This window comes from Mobula hypostoma, chromosome 1 (assembly GCF_963921235.1).
Source record: "Mobula hypostoma chromosome 1, sMobHyp1.1, whole genome shotgun sequence".
NCBI classification, from domain to species: Eukaryota; Metazoa; Chordata; class Chondrichthyes; order Myliobatiformes; family Myliobatidae; genus Mobula; species Mobula hypostoma.
The window spans coordinates 142298944-142317877 of NC_086097.1; the positions used below are offsets into that span (position 1 = coordinate 142298944).

Here is an 18934-nt window from a genome sequence, read left to right on the forward strand (position 1 = left end):
GGGTTAGATATGGCCCCTGTGGCTAAAGAGATCAGGGGATATGTGGGGGGAAGGCAGGTACAGGGTTCTGAGTTGGATGATCAGCCATGATCATACTGAATGGTGGTGCAGGCTCAAAGGGCCAAATGGCCTACTCCTGCACCTACTTTCTATGTTTTCTATGTTTTTCTATGACTGTGTTGCCACCCACAGCTCCAATCTAATTAAATTTGCTGACAATACTACATTGATTGGCCTTATCTTAAATAAAAACGAGGAAGCCTACAGAGAAGAAGTCATCACCTTGACACAGTAGTGTCAAGAAAACAACCTCGATCCAGGACTTATATGCACCTAGAGTCAGGAAGCAAGCAAGCAGCATCATTGTAGACCCATCACACCCTGGACATCACCTGTTCCAACTCCTTCCTTCTGGTAGGCGCCTTAGATCACTGCATGCCAGGACAAATAGGTACAAGAACAGTTTCTTTCCGTATGCCATCAGTCTTATGAACACTTGAATTTTAGTCTATTATAAACCAAGTCCACTTGTAAATACATAGGCATACCTCATTGTATATAGTTCACGATTATTTGCCCTATTGTTTTGTTTGCTTTTTGATTCTGTACAGCGACAGCTCAGGGAAACCGGCATCAAATTCCCTGTATGTGTCCACTTACTTGGCGATAATAAAGGATTCTGATTCTGATTCTCCCTCAATGTCGCATAAAACAAAGGAGCTGGTTGTAGACTACAGCAGGAATGAAGGCAGGCTAACCCCTATTGACATCAATGGATCTAGGTTTGAGAGGGTGAACAGGTTAAGTTCCTCAGCATACACATCACCAAGGATCTCATATGGTCTGTACATATCAGCTGTGTGGTGAAAAAAAGCACAACAGCACCTCTTTCACCTCAGATGATTGAATTAGTTTGACATGAGTCCTCAAATCCTTGGGAATTTCTATGAGGGCATAATTGAGAGCATCCCGACTGGCTTAACACTGCCTGGTATGGGAACTTCACTTCCCTCAATCGCAGGACTCTGCAGCAAGTGGTGCGGACAGCCCAGTGCATCTGTAGATGTGAACTTCAGACTATTCAGGACATTTACAGAAACAGGTGCATGAGAAAGGCCCGAAGGATCATTAGGGACCCAAGTCAACCCAACTACAAACTGTTCCAGCTGCTGCCATGCAGGAAACAGAACCACAGCATTAAAGCCAGGACCAACAGGTTCCAGGACAGCTTCTTCCACCAGGCCATCAGACTGATTAATTCACACTGATACAATTGTACTGGCAGGACTTGAATGCTATTACCTCTTACAAAGTGAAACCAAGCGAAACGGGTGACAAACAAGGCTTCGCTCCCAGATGAACTCTATGCTTTCTATGTTTGTTTTAACTATCAGAACATGGAGGAACCTTCACAAATTCCCACAGTCCCCGATGACCCTATGATTTCAGTCTCTGAGGCCAAGGTGAGAGCATCCTTCAGGAGGGTGAACACAAGGAAAGCATCTGGCCCAGATGGGGTACCTGTCTGAGTACTGAACCCCTGTGCTGATCAACTGACTGGAATGTTCACTGATACCTCTGGCCTCTTGCATCAGCAGTCTGAGGTACCCATCTGCATCAAGCAGGCTTCAATTATACCGTGCCAATGAAGAACATGGTGACCTGCCTCAAGGACCGTCATCTAGTGGTATTTATATCCACTGTGAATAAGTGCTTTGAGAGGCTGGTGATGAAACATAGCAACACCTGTCTGAAGTGACTTGGATTCACTCCAATTTGCCTAAAGCACAACAGGTCTACAACAGATGCCATTTCATTGGCTCTTCACTCAACCCTGAAACATCTAGACAGCAAAGGTGTGTACATTAGTACCTTTATCAACTACAGCTCAGCATTCAACACTATCATCCCCTCAACACTAATCAATAACCTTCAAGGCCTTGGCCTCAATACCTCCTTGTGGAATTAGATCCTTGATTGCATCACTTCTAGACCCCAGTCAGATCGGATTGACAACATCTCCTCCACATTCTCCACCACAAGGCAGTGTGCTTAGCCTCCTGTTGTACTCGCTTTATACTTATGACTGTGAGACTACGCACAGCTCCAATGCCATATTTAAGTTTGCTGACAACACCACCATCATTGCCCGAATCAAAGGTGATAATGAATCTGCACATAGGAGGGAGATTGGAGGAGACTTCCGGTAGCGCTCATGGAGTGAAGTCGCGTTCTTGACTCGCTCCATTACCTCTGAGTTTTTTTTTCTCTATGGTCAGCTATACTTTAATTAACCATTAAGGCATCAATTTTTACAATACTTTGAATTAAACTGAATTCTCTGACAATTGGATGATACTTAGATCTGCTATGTCTAAGAACGGGAAAAACGGCAAGGATGGTAAACCTCCGGTTAAACCGAAAGCTACGGATCTCCCCCCGACTGAATCACCGGTGACTTTGAAAGCAATATCGGAGTTAATTCAGAGGGAAATTTCAACCTCTGTTAGGGAGATGATTCGTACGGAAATTGCAGGCTCTGTTAAAGACCTGATTCATACGGAAATCTCAACTAATTTCCAGAAAATTGCCGATTTAATTGATAAGATGCAAACATGTATTGCGGAACATCAGTCGGCTATATCTGATCTTCAAAAATTCGCGCAACAAAGTGAGCTTAAGATGGGGAAAATCGAAGAAACAATTAATGTAATGAAGAAGAAACTTGACTTTTTGACTTTTAAAAACTCTGACTTGGAATCTAGAATGCGACGGCAGAATTTACGAATGATTGGCGTGAGGGAAGCTGTTGAAGCCAACAACCCCATGAAATATTTCTCTCAACTTTTAAAAGATGCATTCCCTACTGTATTTCCTGACCAACCACCGCTACTGGATCGTGTTCACAGAATCCCATCATACTCGTCTAGGTCAGATAGACCTAGGCATGTTATTTTACGTTTTCATTATTTTCAAGACAAGGAGAGACTGTTTCGATTCGCTCGATCTAAAGGTTTCATTGATTTTTCGGATCTTAAGTTCCGATTCGTGGAAGATTTCAGTAAACCAATCTGGGACCAATGGGTCCGTTACAGATCCGTGATGTCGGAATTCTATAAGATGGATTTAAGACCAGCGCTGCTGTACCCTGCACGTCTAAGGATTCGCATGTTAGATGGAGCCCTTCGTTTTTTTGATTCTCCATCGGATACCCAGAGTTATCTGGATCAACTTTCATCTTCAACATCTTAATTGCCTTTTTTTAATTATCTCCGTTGATCGGAGGCTGTGAATTGGTTGGTTTTAACTTTTCTGTGCCCTATTTGGGCAGAAAAGTTTACTTTTGATTTCTTAATATGGCTGCTAAACTTTCTTTTTAACTGTGTCATTTCTTTCTTTTCCCAGGGGATTCTGGGTGGTTACTTCCCTTTTGTCATCTTACGTATTTCCTGTGCGGCCTTAAATTTTGTAGTTTTTTTTTAAATTTTATTCTGTTTTGCTTTTTATAATCACTTTATGTTAATAATCCTATTTTTTTTGTTGCTGTGTCTATTCATGAGTTTGAGGTTTATTGTGGTTTTTTTTAATATATATTTTCCGGCTTTTGTTCTGTTCTGTGTGTATTTTAATTGAGCTAACTTTTTTTTACTTATTTTTTTACTGTTTTACAATTAGCTGATCCTTTTCATATTTATACCTTTTTTTTAGGGAGCGTATACCGGAAGTCATGGGGGTAGTTTTAGCGCTTGCTTCTTTCTGGCGGGTCTGCTTTAGATTTTGCCTTGGGGTCTTGGGGTGGGGGGTGGTGGGAGGGGCTTCACGTTTTAGTTTGTTTCTCTTTGGGCTATATACATTATTGAAGTACTGGTTGCGTCCTTTTCCCCGGTATCTTTTGTATGTTCTGTTTCCTCTCCGGGTTTGTGGGTCGCGACTATTGTCAATCCTCCTTGTTGTGGGTTGACTTTAGGATTTATGGAGTCTATTATTAATTTTGTCTCCTGGAATACTAATGGTCTTAATCATCCTATTAAAAGGAAAAAAGTTTTTAAAGTGTTCCGGAGACTTAAAGCACAAATTTTATTTTTACAAAGACCCATGTACGGAGGGGGGACAGACTACGTTTTTTCAAATTCTGGAAGGGACAACAATTTCATTCGAACTCCAATGCTAAGATTCGAGGCGTCTCTATTTTTATAGATTCCTCAGTTACTTTTATACAACAGGATATTATCTCTGATCCGAATGGTAGATTTTTATTGGTTAGTGGTTTACTATTTAATAAAAAAGTAGTTTTGGTTAATGTTTATGCTCCTAATATGGATTGTCCGGAATTTTATAAATCATTGTTTGATCAGTTTCCGAATTTGAACGAGTTTTCATTGATTTGGGGCGGAGATCTTAATACCTGTTTATCTCCAGCTTTGGACCGTTCGGCTCCTTTACGGACTTTACCTAATAAATCTGCAAATTTGATTAATTTTTTCCTTTCTGATTCTGGGTCGACGGACATTTGGCGTTTTCTGCATCCTCAGGAAAAAGATTTTTCCTTCTTTTCACATGTTCATCATTCCTATTCAAGAATTGATTATTTTTTCATTGATTCTCGTCTCATTCCTTCAGTGATTAAATGTGATTATGATTCTATAACCATTTCGGATCATGCTCCACTTAAGCTTTCTATTAAAATTATGGCCAATATACCAAACAATAGACAATGGCGTTTTAATTCGCTGTTGCTTCAGGACTCGGACTTTGTTAATTTTATGAATGAACAGATTGAGCTTTTTTTTTTAACAATTAACCATACAGAAGATATTTCGGTTAACACTCTTTGGGACACTTTTAAAGCCTATATTCGGGGTCAGATTATTTCGTATTCCGTTGCTTTGAGGAAGAAACAGAAGCAGGAGGAGATGGCAATTGTGGACAAGATTAAAGAAATTGATAAGAAATATGTTATGGCTCCTTCTGAGGAGCTATACAAACAAAGAACTGAACTTCAAATGGAACACAGTTTACTACTCTCGTCCTCGATTGTAAACCAATTAAAGAAAACAAGAAGTGATTTTTATGTTCACAGTGATAAAATTGGCAAGCTGCTGGCTAATCAATTGAAATCTAATTATGTTAAATCTCAAATCAATCAGATTTATAACCAAAATGATCGATTGATATTGGATCATGTGGGGATTAATCAAACCTTTTGTGATTTTTATTCTTCTTTATATCAATCAGAGTCTCCTCGAGATTCTAAATATATGAATGATTTTTTAGATAAGTTAGACTTCCCTCAGATTTCACAGGATATGTCTTCTTTATTAGATACTTCCATTACAATGGATGAGATTAAGAATGTTATTTTTTCTATGAATCTGGGGAAAGCTCCTGGCCCTGATGGGTTTACCGTTGAATTTTATAAATGTTTTGCTTCTTTATTGATTCCTTGGCTCTATAAGGTTTTTGAGGCTTCTTTGAAACTTGGTAAACTTCCGGAATCTTTTAATAGAGCATCAATTTCTTTAATACTAAAGAAGGATAAAGACCCTGCTCAGTGTGCATCTTATAGACCAATATCTTTATTAAATGTTGATTCTAAAGTTTTTTCTAAGTTATTAGCAAATAGACTAGAAAAAGTACTTCCTTCTATTATTTCGGAAGACCAAACGGGTTTTATTAAAGGTCGTTACTCTTTTTATAATATTCGTACATTGTTAAATATCGTTTATACTCCCTCACAAAATGTTCCTGAGTGTGTTATTTCTTTAGATGCCGAGAAAGCTTTTGATAGAGTAGAATGGCCTTATTTATTTAAGGTGCTTGAAATGTTTAATTTTAGCTTGAAATTTATATCCTGGATTAAACTGTTATATCACTCCCCTGTAGCCTCGGTTCATACTAACTCTTTAAACTCACCTTTTTTTCCTCTCTTTCGTGGTACTCGACAAGGCTGTCCTCTTAGTCCCCTATTATTTGATATTGCATTAGAACCTCTTGCAATTGCTATTCGAGAATCTTCAAATATTACTGGGATAACTCGGGGATTAAAGTCCCATAAATTATCACTCTATGCTGATGATTTACTTTTATATATTTCTAATCCTGAGAGATCCATTCCTGCTGTTTTAGAGTTATTAGCACAATTTGGTCTTTTCTCAGGTTATAAATTAAATCTTAGTAAGAGTGAACTTTTTCCGATTAATAAACATCTTCCCTTATATTATAAATTTCCATTTAAATTGATTAATAATTACTTTTCATATCTTGGGATTAAAATTACTTGTAAACATAAAGATTTATTTAAGACTAACTTTTTACCATTAATAGACCATATTACTCAACTTTCATCTAAATGGTTTCCCTTATATTTAACTTTGATTGGTCATATTAATGCAGTTAAGATGTTTTTTTTGCCAAAATTTTTATATGTGTTTCAGGCATTACCAATTTTCGTTCCTAAATCTTTTTTTGATAAAGTTGACTCTAAAATTTCTTCATTTATTTGGCAGAATAAGAATCCGAGACTGGGTAAAATACATTTACAGAAAGCTAAGAGAGATGGAGGTTTAGCATACCTAACTTTAGATTTTATTATTGGGCTATTAATATTCGACATATGAAATTTTGGTTACTTGACCGGGACATACTATCTATTCCTAAATGGGTAGCATTGGAATTACAATCTGTTCAGGGTTATACACTTGGTTCTATTTTAGGTTCCTCTCTTCCTTTTGATTCGAAACGCCTTAAGCAGGTCTCTAACCCGATAGTTAAATATGCTTTGCGTATTTGGTTTCAATTCAGAAAATGTTTTGATCTTAATCAATTCGGGTTAGCGATTCCTATTTTAGGTAACATATTTTTTCCTCCCTCTTTTACGGATCGCGCTTTTCAAACTTGGAAGACTAAGGGTATTTTACGGTTTTTGGATTTATTTTTAGATGGTTCCCTTATGTCTTTTGAACAATTATCTAATAAATATAACTTATCAAGAATACATTTTTTTAAGATATTTACAAGTTAGAAATTTCCTAAGTACTATACTTTCTTCCTTTCCAATGCTTCCTCCTATATATATTTTAGATTCGATAATTAACCTTAATCCATGTCAGAAAGGTGCATCGGCTATGATTTATAATATTATTATGAAACTTAGGAAAGCTCCATTTGATAAGATTAGGGTAGATTGGGAACAGGAATTGGGGCTTACCATTTCTGTGGATGATTGGGGGCAGATTTTACAATTAGTTAATACTTCCTCTATTTGTGCTAAACATTCCCTAATTCAATTTAAAGTGGTTCATAGAGCACATATGTCCTAAGATAAGTTAGCGCGTTTTTACTCGCATATTAATCCTTTCTGTGATAGATGTTCGGGGCAGATAGCCTCTTTAACTCATATGTTTTGGTCTTGCCCTACTTTGGAAACTTTTTGGAGAGATATTTTCAATATTATTTCTAAGGTATTAAATATAGATATCTCTCCTCACCCTATTACTGCTATCTTTGGACTACCTAAAATTTCTAGTAATCTTTCCCCTTCAGCCCGTAGAATGATTGCATTTCTTACTTTAATGGCGAAAAGATGTATTTTACAACATTGGAAAGAGCTTAATGCTCCAACTACCTTTTTTTGGTTTTCTCAGACGATTTTATGTTTGAATTTGGAGAAAATTAGAAGTAACCTTTATGATTCTTCATTTAAATTTGAACAGATTTGGGGACCTTTTATTCGATATTTTCATTTAATGTAATATTTACCCTTCTTGTTTTTTTTTCACTGTTTTAATGGAGGTCGGGATTGAGGACGTGATTTTAAGTTTAACTCTGTTTGGTTTCAAGTTAGCCCATTGCTTTGCCTTGCTTTTAGTTAGCTGCACGGTGGGTTTTTTTTTTGGGGTTTTTTTTTCTTTTTTTCCATTGATATATATAAAATTTAGTATACTATTATGTTATCTTGGTTTCTTATGCTTAAATTACATTGTTTGTAGTATTTTCTTTTTGGTATTGTTATCTTTTGGAATTTTATTATACTTTAACATTGTATTAATGTTTATATGGCTTACCTTTTTTGTATACTTACTCAATAAAAAGATTTAAAAAGAAAGAAAGGAGGGAGATTGGAAATCTGAATGAGTGGTACCACAACAACAACAACAACCTCTCCCTCGATGTCAAAAGACCAAGGAGCTGATTATTGACTTCAGGAGGAGAAAACCAGTGGTTCGTAAGACAGCCCTCATTGGGGGAATCGGAGGTGGAGAGAGTCAGCAACTTTAAATTCCTCAGTTTTATCATTTCAGAGGAACAGTCCTGGGTCCTGGGTTAGCATGTAAGCGCAATTATGAAGAAAATATGGCAGCACCTCTACTTACTTAGAAGATACCATGCTGATGCTTCACAAACTAAAACTCTGACAAATTTCTACAGATGTGTGGAGGAGAGTACTTTCGTTGCATCATGGCCTGGTATGGAAACATCCATGCCCTTGTTTAGAAAATCCTACAAAAAGAAGTGGATATAGTTAAGTCCATCATGGGTAAAGCCATTCAGCACATCTACACAGAGTGCTGTCACAGGAACGCAGTATCCATCAAGTATCCCAATCATCCTGGCCATCTCTCTTCTCACTGCTGCCATCAGGAGTCTCAGGGCCCACACCACCTGGTTCAGAACAGTTATTATCCTCAACCATCATGCTCTTGAACCAAAGGGGATAGCTTCACTCAATTTCACTTGCCCAATCACAGAAATGTTCCCTCTGCCTATGGACTCACTTTCAAGGACACTTATCTCATGTTCTCATTATTTATTGCTTATTTATTATCTTTTTTCTGTCTTTCATATTTGCAGTTTGTTGTCCAATCCATTCTACTGGGTGCAGTCTTCTATAGATGTTATAGTGTTTCTTTGATTTATTGTGTATGCCTGAAAGAAAACAAATGTCAGGGTTGTATATGGTGCCATATATGTACTTTGATAATAAATTTACCTTGTACTTGGTGTATGATTCAGAAAATCCAAAGGATAATGATTAAAGAAATAAGTGCAGAGGGCAAAATAAAGACCATCTTAGCAGTGGATTCTGCCTCCTAGTATATTAGTACAAAACCAGGAAAATTAGGAACTGTGTTGTTTTAAGTCTTCACTTGAACTGTGCCGGCATAGATGCTGTATGACCAAATGACAAGGAGATAGACACAACTTTAAGCTATTTAATGAAGTAAGAGATCAAATGTACAAACATTTATGGCAGAGAGGAGAAAAAAGACCTGAAGGAAAGGTAGTAATATGGAAATGATAAACAGTCTGGGATATACAACAATAGAGTACAAAGAGCAAATCAGTGGATTAGATTAGAAAGTTACAAAGATAATCGAAGGCCTGTACAGGTGTCCCCCGCTTTTCGAACGTTCGCTTTACGAAACCTTACTGTTACAAAAGACCTACATTAGTTCCGTTTTCGCTAACAGAAGATGTTTTCACTGTTATGAAAAAAGGCAGTGCGCGGAAAAAGCAGCGTGCGTCCCGAGCAGCCACTCTCCCCCGGATTCGGAACTGCATTCTCGCCGGCACTGCTTAAACACATGCCTGTGAGCAGCCATTTGCAAGATAAGTTCTAAGGTATCGAAAGCCTGAAAGAGCTCATAAGGGTGTTACACTTAGCATAAAACTAGATATAATTAAGCGTTTCGATCATGGTGAACGAAGTAAGGACAAAGTGAGTTTGGCTTGTGGAAGCTGACGAAGATGATGTTGAAGAGGTTTTGGCATCCCATGATCAAGAACTGATAGATGAAGAGCTGAAGCAATTGGAAGAGGAAAGGATAACAATTGAAACCGAATGCAGTAGCGAACGGACCGAAAGTGAAGTCGTCCAGGAATTGAACTTGAAGCAACTGTGTGAGATTTTCGCTGCAATGATAAAGTACGACTTTAATTTTGAAAGGATACATCAGTTTAGGGCAAATTTGCAAGATGATTTGAGTGTGTACAAAGAACTGTATGGTAGAAAAATGTGCGAGGCTAGCAGTCAAGCAAGCCTTCCACATCAGCCAGAGCAGACGACGAACCTCGACCTTTGACATCGAGGCAGGCAGACATAGAAGAAGATGACCTGCCTGCCCTGATCGACGATGAGATGACACCCCAGTGTCCCACAACCCCAACCCCCGGGCCGCGGACAGATACCAATTCGCGGAGAATACAGCGCTAGCTGGGAGGCACCCGACACATCTTTAAGAAAAAGCCAAAATAAACAAGCTAATTAATTAGGTGCTGACCGGCACGCAATTGTTGGCCCAGAACAGAGCCGACTGTGACGCGTCTGATCTGGGCTGACATTTACGTGCTGGGGCAGCACCTAATTAATTAGCTTGTTTATTTCAGCTTTTTTCTTAAAGATATGCTGGGTGCGATCCGGCCACCGCTGGACCCCTGCATGCTTTGCGGATCGGTATCAGGTCGCTGTCCGGAGGGTGGGGGCCACTGCAGCACCCCAACCTCCGATGACTCAGCCTAACACACTATCATCAGTGTGCTTGATGTCTTCCTGATTCCCGTAAGTGATACTACACTGTACATACATTATTTCTACTTTATATAGGCTGTGTATTTTTACGTGTTATTTGGTATGATTTGGCAGCTTCATAGCTTAAAGGTTACTGGAGAGTGCTTGCGCCGTGTTTTTACCAACAGCACTTGCGTGAGATGTTCTGCCGACGGCGCTTGCGTGAGATTTTCGCTACAGAGAACAGTGCAGTAATGATTGCGGAAAAGTATTTCTACTTTATATACGCTGTGTATTTATCATATCATTCCTGCTTTTACTATATGTTACTGTTATTTTAGGTTTTGTGTTATTTGGCATGATTTGGTAAGTTATTTTTGGGTCTGCGAACGCTTACAAATTTTTCCCATATGAATAAATAGTAATTGCTTCTTCACTTTACGACCTTCCGGCTTACGAATCGTTTCATCGGAACGCTCTACCTTCAGGTGGCGGGGGAAACCTGTATGTGAATGCAAGTAGATGAATAGAGGATAAATAAATAGGAAACCACAGCTACTAAAATATGATTGCAGGATGACATGGATTGGAACACAAATACTAAAGAGTACATGCCATTAGGCAAGAACAGAAAGCTAAAAAAAAATGGAATAGTTCTGTAATTAATGGTGTAAGATTATCAAAATTCACAAAATCCAAGGACACAGAAATGGCTTGGGTGAAGATTAAAAAAAAATAAAGGCATGTAGTCTCTTGTGGGAGAGGTGTACTCGCCCACTTTCTTAATAATGTATAATTCTGTTTTTAATAAAATTTCTCTTTATATAATTTTTATTTTATCTAATTGTTGAATTGTGTTGTTTCCTGTTGCATGGCATACACTGACCAAAACACCACAGCAAATTCCTAATACATGTAAATGTATACAGTGAATAAAGATGATTCTTGATCCTTGACATGGTAAAACAGTATAAAAAGAATTTTTTTTAAAAAACAACAGAAGCTTATCAGAATAGTGCACCTGTAGCCTTGGGAAATACAATTTGTTTTATGAAAATAAATTACATGAGCAAAAATAAACTAGATGAAGAATTTAGTGCATTATCAGAGGCAGTTGTATTTTCTTGAGCTAATCAGAGAGCAAGTTAAACTTGACTTGATATTGTGTAATGAGGTGGAATTAGATATTGATTTCATTGTGACGACAGCACCAATAACAATGTGTTTGAAAGAGACCAGAGAGAAAAATTGGAGACAATTGGAACAAAATACAAACTACTGAAGGAACAAAATAGTCCAAAGTATCTTAGAGAGAAATGGACAGTTGACATTTTGGTAGAGACTCCAATTTCATCAGTCCAGCTGAAAGGTATGTATTATAAAGTTAATCAAAAATGAGGATGGTACAAGTTTTTGCAGATATTTTTAAAAATCAGATATATTACTAAGTGAGCAATGATCTCAAGGTAAGGGGGTCCAAGGAATTAATACAATGGAAACAAAATAGTTAAACAGTGCAAACGAGGAAATCTGCAGATGCTGGAAATTCAAGCAACGCACACAAAAAAATGCTGGTCAACACAGCAGTACCTCTTCCTTTGAGTGTGTAAATTAAACAGGGATTTTGTATCAGTCCGCAATTAGCTGCAAATACATAAATGCAAAGGAGGGAAGTGGAATAAACAAATTGTTGGAGCGTAGGGCCTTAAGGACATCATCCTAGAATGTTAAAAATATTAACTCGTGAGATAATTGAGGTGTAGGTTTTATATTTTCTAAAATTCTCTAGAATCCTCTTCAGAATCAATCAAATTGGGGAAAAAAAGATACAACTTCTTTATTCAGTTTGCAAGTCTTTCAGATGCAGAGACTTAATTTCCTGGAGCATACAAGGATTGTACAATAAGTATATAAGAAAGATAATGGAATGTAATCACTTTTTTTGCTAGAGCAACTAAATAAGAGGTTAAGATATAATTGAAGCAATGTTGGGATGACTATTGTGCCTAGCATTATACTCCTTAACAAAGGAGTTAATGAATTCGTTAGTTTTGAGAAAATTTACGAGTAAATAGAATGGGCAATATCTTATGTAGAAAGGCCAGACAGGCTAGGTCAGTATCTATTGGAATTGAGAATGAGGTTGGGGGGTGGTCTTGAATTATATATAGGATTCTGGTGGTCTTCACAAGGTGATTGAGAAAGTTTTCTATATTGTAGAACTTATAACTATGCAGACAAATTTAAAATATGGGATTTCCCAATTATAATAGGCAAAATTTCTTTTGAGGATCGCAAATTAGTGATTTGAATATTTAAGGCAGGGGTAGATGGATTTGTGATGCAATTGGACCTTGGACTTTCTGACTAACAGACCCCAATCAGTTAAGTTAGACAACCTCTCCTCCTCCACTCTCACCCTGAACATCAGCATGCCTCAAGGCTGTGTTCTGAGCCCTCTTCTGTACTCCCTTTTCATCTATGACTGCATTCCTGTACATGGTTCTAACTCCATAATCAAGTTCACAGACGACACCACGGTGGTTGGCCAGATCAGAGGGGATGACGGGACGGCCTACAGGGACAAGGTCCAGCTCCTGGCCGCGCGGTGTGTCGACAACAACTTAGCCCTCAACACCCAGAAGACCAAGGAGATCATTGCGGACTTCAGGCATGCTAGGAGCCACACTCACATCCACATCTACATCAATGGAGCTGTAGTGGAGCGTGTATCAAGCTTCAAATTCCTTGGTGTCCACATTTCCAAGGATCTCACCTGGTCCCTGGACTTCTCCATCCTGATCAAAAAGGCGCAACAGCACCTTTATTTCCTGCAGAACATCAAGAAAGCTCACCTCTGTCCCAGGATACTGACGGACTTTTACCGCTGTACTATTGAGAGTATACTCACCAACTGCATCTCAGTGTGGTATGGCAATTGTCCCGTATTGGACCGCAAAGCACTCCAGCGGGTGTTGAAAACTGCCCAGCGGATTATCGGCACCCAATTGCCCACCATTCAGAACATCTACCATAAATGCGGCCTGGGCAGGGCGAGAAACATTATCAAGGATGCATCTCACCCTAACTATGGACTTTTTACTCTCCTCCCATCTGGTAGGTGCTATAGGAGCCTCCGCTCCCACACCAGCAGGCACAGGAAGAGCTTCTTCCCTGAGGCTGTGACCCTGCTGAACCTCACATCACAGCGCCAAGCAGTATTGCACGCATATTGTACTGTCCCAGTACTTTTATATTTGTGTGCTGTAGCACTTCCTTTTTATTCGCAGTGTTTTTTACAAAATAACTATTCTTTGCATTTCTGGTCAGATGCTAACTACATTCCATTTGCTTTGTATCTGTACTCGGCACAATGACAATAAAGTTGAATCTAATCTAATCTAAGTGGGTGAAGCATTAATGTGGGTAGACTAGTTATGCAGACTTAAGATTGCAAATCATATATGACTTACTAAATGGTGGAGCAGACTCAAAGCTGGGTGGCATAATCCTGCTCTGTCATTTGTATATTAGACCATAAAACCACAAGCTATAGAAAAAGAATTAGGCCATTTGGCCCATTGAGTTTGTTCCACCATTATATCATGGCTGATCTATTTCCCTCCTAGCCCCAATCTCCTACCTTCTCCCCATAACCTTTCATGCCTTGACTAATCAAGAACCTATTAACCTCTGTCTAAATTATACCCAATAACTTGGTCTACACTACTACCTGTGGCAACAAATTCCACAGATTCACCACTCTCTGGCTAAAGAAATTCCTCCTCATCCCTATTCTAGATGGACATCACTTTATTCTGAGCCTGTGCTCTCTGGTTTCAGACTCCCTCACTATAGGAAATATCCTCTCCACATCCACTCTTTCAAGGCCTTTCTACATTTGATAGGTTTCAATAAGATTTCTCTTCACCCCTCCCCCCATTCTTCTCAATTCCACTGATTACAGGCCAGAGCTATCAATTGGTCCTTGTATGGTAACCCTTTCATTCCCAGAATCATTCTTGCAAACTTCTGAACTCTCTCCATTGTTGGCACATCCTCTTAGACAAGGGATCCAAAACTGTTGACAATATTCCAAGTGAGGCCTGCAAGAGAATGGGTTTGAGATGGGCCAATCAGCCATGATTGAATGGTGGAGCAGACTGGTGGGCCGAATGGTTTAATTCTGCTCCGTTGTCTCATGCTCACTAGTGCCTTATAAAGCCTCAGCATTACATCTTTGCTTTTATATTCTAGTCCTCTCAAAATGAATGCTAACATTGCATTTGGCTTCCTTATCACCCACTCATCCACCAAATTAACCTTTTGGGAACCCTGCTACACGCTGATTCTCAAGTCCTTTTGTACTTCAGATTTTTGAATTTTTTCTCCATTTAGAAAATAGCCTACACTTTTATTTCTTCTACCAAAATGCACAACCATACACTTCCCAACATTGTACTCTATCTGCCATTTCCTTGCCCATTCTCCTAATTGGTCTCAGTTCTTCTGCAACCTCCCTGTTTCCTTAACATTACCAGCCCCTCTGCCCATCTTTATATCATCTACAAACTTGGCTACAAAGATATAAATTCCACCATACAAATAGTTGACAAATAACAGAAAAAGAAGTAGTCCCAACACAGTGGAACACCACTAATCACAGGGAGCCAACCAGAAAGGGCTCACTTTATTTCCCACTCTTCGCCTCTTGCCAATCAGCCAATGCTCTATTCATGCTAGTAATACATCCTGTAAAACCATGGGCTCTTAACCTGTTAAGTAGCCTCATAAGTGGCACCTTGCTAAAGGCCTTCTGAAAATCCAAGTATGGCAACATCCACCAGTTCTCCTTTGTCCATCCTTGTTATTTCTTCAAAGAATTCCAACAGATTTGCGAGATAAGACGCTCCCACAAGGAAACCACGCTGACTTCAACCTATTTTATCATGTGACTCCAAGTACCACGAAAAATTCTCACAATCAACTCCAACATCTTCCCAACCACTGAGGTCAGACTAACTGGCCTATAAGTTCCTTACTTCTGCCTCTCTCCTTCTGTGAAGAATGGAGTGACATTTGCAGTTTTCCAGTCCTCTGAAACCATGCCAGAATCTACTGATTCTTGAAAGATCATTACTAATGCCTCTACAATCTCTTCAGCTACCTCTTTCAGAAGCCTGGGGTGTAGACCATCTGGTCCAGGTGATTTATCCACCTTCAGACCTTCCAGTTTCCCGAGCACCTTCTCCCTAGCAATGGCAACTTCACTCATTTCTGGTCCCTGCCACTCTTGAACTTCTGACATACTGCTAGTGTCTTCCACAATGAAGACAGATGCAAAATAGCATTCAGCTCGTCCGCCATTACTATCTCTCCAGTGGTCTCATATCTATTCTCAATTCTTTTATTCTTTATATACCTGAAGAAACTTTGTGTCCTCTTAATATTATTAGTTATCTTACCTTCGTATTCCATCTTTCCCTCCAAGTTTTTTTTGTTGCCTTCTGTTGGTTTTTAAAGCTTCCTAATCCTCTAACTTCCCACTAACTTTTACTCTATTATTTTTCCCTCTTTGCCTTTATGTTGACTTTGACTTTCCTTGACAGCCACATCTGCATCATCCTGCCCTTAGAATACTACTTCTTTGGGATGCATCTATCCCGCACCTTCCGAATTACTCCCAGAAATTCCAGCCATTACTGCTCTGCCGTCAACCCTGTTACTGTCCCCTTCCAATCAACTTTGACCAGATACTCTCTCATGCCTCTGTAATTTCCTTTACTCCACTATAATACTGATACATTTGACTTTAGCTTCTCCCTCTCAAATTGCAGGGTGAATTCTATCACATTAAGATCACTGTCCCCTAAGGGTTCCTTTACCTTAGTGCTCTATGAATGTTTGTAAATATCAAGGATGATTAACAGTGGTCAATATCTCACCAGCTATAAAAGCCATCTTAGTCTGTCTCCCTTCAGTGTTGAAGCACTCCATACCGGACAACATTCTGATCAATCTCCTCTGCCCCCTCAACGGTGCAATCATGTCCTACCTATATTGTGGCAGCAACTAATAACTGCCTGAGGTTTTCAATTGTGGCCTAACCAATGTTTTAGAAGGCCTGAACTATAGTTCCATTCTCTATGCCTTAATTAACAAAGACTGCAAGTCCTAAGTCTTATTAATTCCTTGGTGGGCCTCAACAATGCCCGCCCACAACATCCAGGGACAAAATAAAAGGCATAAATACAGAAGACAGTCAAAATCTGTTTCCCAGGTTAGAAATGTTAACACTGTGCATTTACAGTGAGAGGGGGAATTCTACTCTGCCCCTGGTTACTCACTTACCTTCAATATACAGGTACAAAATACCTGGCAAACAAAATGAAGGAAATTGAACACATATGTGTAAGTACATCCACCCCCACTTTCTTTACATCTGAAGTGCCTTCATCTTTTCTAGCCTTCTATGTCTCTTTGCCTTTTTTTTAAATTCAACTATCAACATCCCTTGATGCCCAGGATTCCTTGGATTTGCTCCTAATGGAAACACTTTGAATCTGGACTCTCATCTTTTTACTTCTAATTGACTCTCATATTTAGACCTATCTAAATCCAGCTCCAACAAAAAAAATACTGCACAAGCTTGGCAGATCAGTCAGTAGCTGTGGACAGAAATGGACAATCAATATTGTTTCAGGTCAAGACCCTTCATCTGGACTGAAAGACAGATGGGAGATGGCCAGTAAGTGGTGAAGGGGTGAAGGGTGAAGCAAAACTTGGCAAGCAATACATAGATCCAAGTGAGGAGGGTGATAAGCAGATGGAGGAAAAAGTGGAAATAGTGAGAAGCTGCAAGATGATAATGGCTGCAGAAAATGGAATCAGATAGAAAAGGCGTAACAGTGAATCAAGGGAAGTACAGTGGGCAGATGGCAACAGCAGGAGGAGGAGATCCAGTGGGAAGAGTCCATGCGTGACTGGCAGATTGAATGGATAGAGGAGGGGAAAGCTGTTGAGTATGGGAGTGGGTGAGAGGGGTCGGTGGATGAGGAAACGGGTAGTTCAAGAGGAGAAAGAAATAAGACAGATTAGTTTACCTGAAACTGAAGAATTCACTGTTCATATCATTGGGTTGTGGAGTACTGAGGCAGAATAGGAACGCTGTTCCATTAGTTTATGTTTAGCCCTCGCAGTGGAGAATGCAGAGACAGAGAGGTTGGTGAAAGAATGGGGAGGGAATAGAAGTGTCTACTAACTAGAGCTGCAGAAGACCCAGACAGATGGAATGCAGGTGCTCTGAAAAGTGGTTACTTAGTCCATGCTTAGCCTCACTGATATAGAAGCAACCCCATCAAGAGCAACCAAATGCAATAAGATTTGAGGAGATGCATGTAAATCTCGGCATTAGCTGGAACAGCTGTTCAGGGCGCTGAATGGTGGCGAGAGTCGAAAAGGTGTTACACCTTCAGCCATTGCAGAGGAAAATGCCAGGCAGGGTATGGTTGAGTGAACCAGGTAGTCATGGAGTTAGTGATCCCTGCAGAAACTGATGGGAAAGGAGATTCTGCCCGATGGCAAGACATTCATTTTTACAGTTTCAGGTAAGCTCCTCTATCCCTTTTAACTTTCTTCCTGGTGTTCCTAGTTCCACTACATCCTCCATCACTGTTTCTTTCCCATCCTCCATTCACTCCATGTGCCCATTTTCCATATGCAGCCCCCCAGAGTCTCTCACACTATTCACATCTGCCCAACCCACCTCCCTTATTTCATTCACTGCTCCACCTTTGTTTCCTATAATATCCCACCTTCTGCAGTCCTTTATATCTTCCACCTATCACCTTCCAGCCTATTAATATTTCCACTTCTCCTTCCTCCACAGATCTATCACCCCTCCTCACCTGGATCCATCTATCACCCCTCCTCACCTGGATCCATCTATCACTTACCAGCGCTTCATCATTATACAAGTCATGTCTCCTCTATTATTCCAATTCAGATAAAAGATTTCAACCTTAAGTATTATCTGCCCACTTCCCTCCACAGATGCTGCCTAACAAACTAAGTTTCTTCAGCATTTTGTTGATCCAGTCTTCAGCATCTGTAGTCTCTTGTATCTCAATAAAATTAGTTTCTCTAATCTACATATGCCAATCCTGTCTTAATATTGAATTCTTTCCTAAATTAAGGACCTTAAATTCCAAACCATCCTCACCTCGTTCCATAATCTTGCTCTAGTGTTTAAAAAGGGCAATCCAAATGACATCACAAAGAACTTTCATTACAGCTCTGATTTGATATTCACTTTTGGAAGATTATAACTGATTTCCTTTTAATATTGCTAATTGCACCTCTATCAATATTTCAAACAGTGCATTTTTGTTTTAAATAAAGTCTTTCAAATCTGGGCTCAGCTCCCAA

The 18934-nt window shown here is 39.3% G+C and overlaps 1 protein-coding gene across 7 annotated transcripts in view; it reads right to left on the reverse strand.

The window, feature by feature from the left end:
• Positions 1 to 18934, reverse strand: part of LOC134351033 (microtubule-associated protein 4-like) — a 317873-nt gene that overhangs the window by 246342 nt on the left and 52597 nt on the right. Inside the window, exon 1 of one of the 7 annotated variants that reach the window (XM_063057041.1) lies at positions 8373 to 8512. The exons of the other annotated variants lie outside the window; for them this stretch is intronic. The gene's annotated coding sequence lies outside the window, so the exon portion shown is untranslated. Of the gene's footprint in view, positions 1 to 8372; positions 8513 to 18934 lie in introns of those variants that run through there. 7 annotated transcript variants of the gene reach the window in all.